Below are 1,798 nucleotides of genomic sequence, written 5' to 3'. Positions count from 1 at the left end.
TTGCATTGAAAATTTTCATTTAGTTCAGCTAATGTGCCAGCTGAACATTTTCAATGCATAAATCAATATAAAATTGAGTTTTGACCTCCCAAATCTTTTACAGTGCATTTTAGCCCCAGCATTTTCATAATTTTAATTGCTTTTTTCATCTCATTTCACCCAGAAAGGTTCAAAACTTACAGAAAACTTTCCTTTTTATTTTTTCTTTCTTTCTTTCTTTATTATTATTACTTATTTTATTTTCATTTTTTTTCTGACTCTTGCATGTGTGGTCAATGTAACACAATTTCATGAAGCTGTACAAATGTACAAAGCTGACAGTTTGGTTATAAAGTTAAATACTACATTTCTTCCTTTCTGAATAAATGTGTATTTACAAGCATAGTGCCTTTGGCCGTACATAAAAGCATCAGAAATGTATTCTTTCACCATTCAATGACATGTTTTGTTGTTCTGCATTCCCGAATTGTTTTTTGTGTTCTTGTTATTACTGTATTTTCTGAATTTCTTTTGCCTTTCTTTAACAAGATGACTTGTTGCAAGTTCAAAAGATAGACTCACTGGAAATTTACAACAGTAGCACTTGCAAGTGTTACGGTGGCCAGTTGTGGTATGTATTATTTTTGTATATATTCTGGCAGGAGATATTTTCTATAGAATAAACATTTTTATATGAGGCCAGAATGTTCAGCAGAGGATGTTCATGCTTATTTAAAATGCTCTTTATCTTCTCATGTTAATTTTTATTCTCAGGAGTTTGAAAGATTTTGTACATATTAGAGCTATACAAATGATGGATTACTTGTAAATAATTTTTGAAATGAGGCACAGGCTGTCACGGTCCAGGTGTGTGGAGGCAGGCAGGATGACGAGGACGACAAGGATTCAAAAGAAGGATATTTAATGTAGAGACCACAGTTATTTAATGTAGAGACTAGGGATGTGCAACAGTGATCGAGTACTCGAGTACTCGACCGTGACAGCGATGATCGATCATGTAAACGATCGATCATGTTTTTGTTTTTTTTCCCTGATTGGTTATAGGAGCACTTTGGGCGGCGGCCTGAGCTCTGATTGGTTAGCTTGCCACAGGATGCATCAAAAGACGTGAGAAGAGAGAGAATCATGGCCTCAAAGTCACGTAGTGATGTCTGGCTTCACTTTGAGAAGACCGATGAAAATACAGTTCAGTGCAAGCTGTGCAGCGCCATGCTGTCACACAAATCTACAACAAGTACAATGCGCTATCATCTAACATTTGTACATAAAATGTCTGGCGATAACAGAGCGGCAACTCAGACGAGCATTGCATCATTTGCCGTAAGACCAAAATGCAACGCAGGCAGAACCGAGAAGATGACACAGCTAATCGCTGAAATGGTGGTGAAAGATTTGCTGCCCATTAGTTTCGTCAACGGAGAAGGATTTCAAGATTTCATGCATTACGTTGAGCCCGAGTACGACATTCCGTCACTGCAAAACAGTCATGGCAAGAATAGATGCTCTATATGAAAAGACTGCCTCTTCACTGAAGGACAGACTGTCAAAGACAATAGTGACACTAATGTAGTCTAAGAATGTGAATTGATTGTACTTTCGTGTTTTAAAAGCGCAATCCGAGTTACACTTTCGGTCAAGCTCACATCTGCATTGGCAAATTTTTTTCAGATGAAAGTTGTAATAGCTAGCCTACGTCTGATTAATTAACATGAACATTTATTACATGCTGAAAGCGCTGCATATCAGTGATTAGTTTCATGCTCAAATGCAATGCCCGATAATGATTATATTGCTTTTA

The sequence above is a fragment of the Sinocyclocheilus grahami genome, unplaced genomic scaffold (genome assembly GCF_001515645.1).
Source record: "Sinocyclocheilus grahami isolate Dianchi unplaced genomic scaffold, SAMN03320097.WGS_v1.1 scaffold2654.1, whole genome shotgun sequence".
Taxonomy (NCBI): domain Eukaryota; kingdom Metazoa; phylum Chordata; class Actinopteri; order Cypriniformes; family Cyprinidae; genus Sinocyclocheilus; species Sinocyclocheilus grahami.
Note: the sequence above shows the minus strand (reverse complement) of the source record.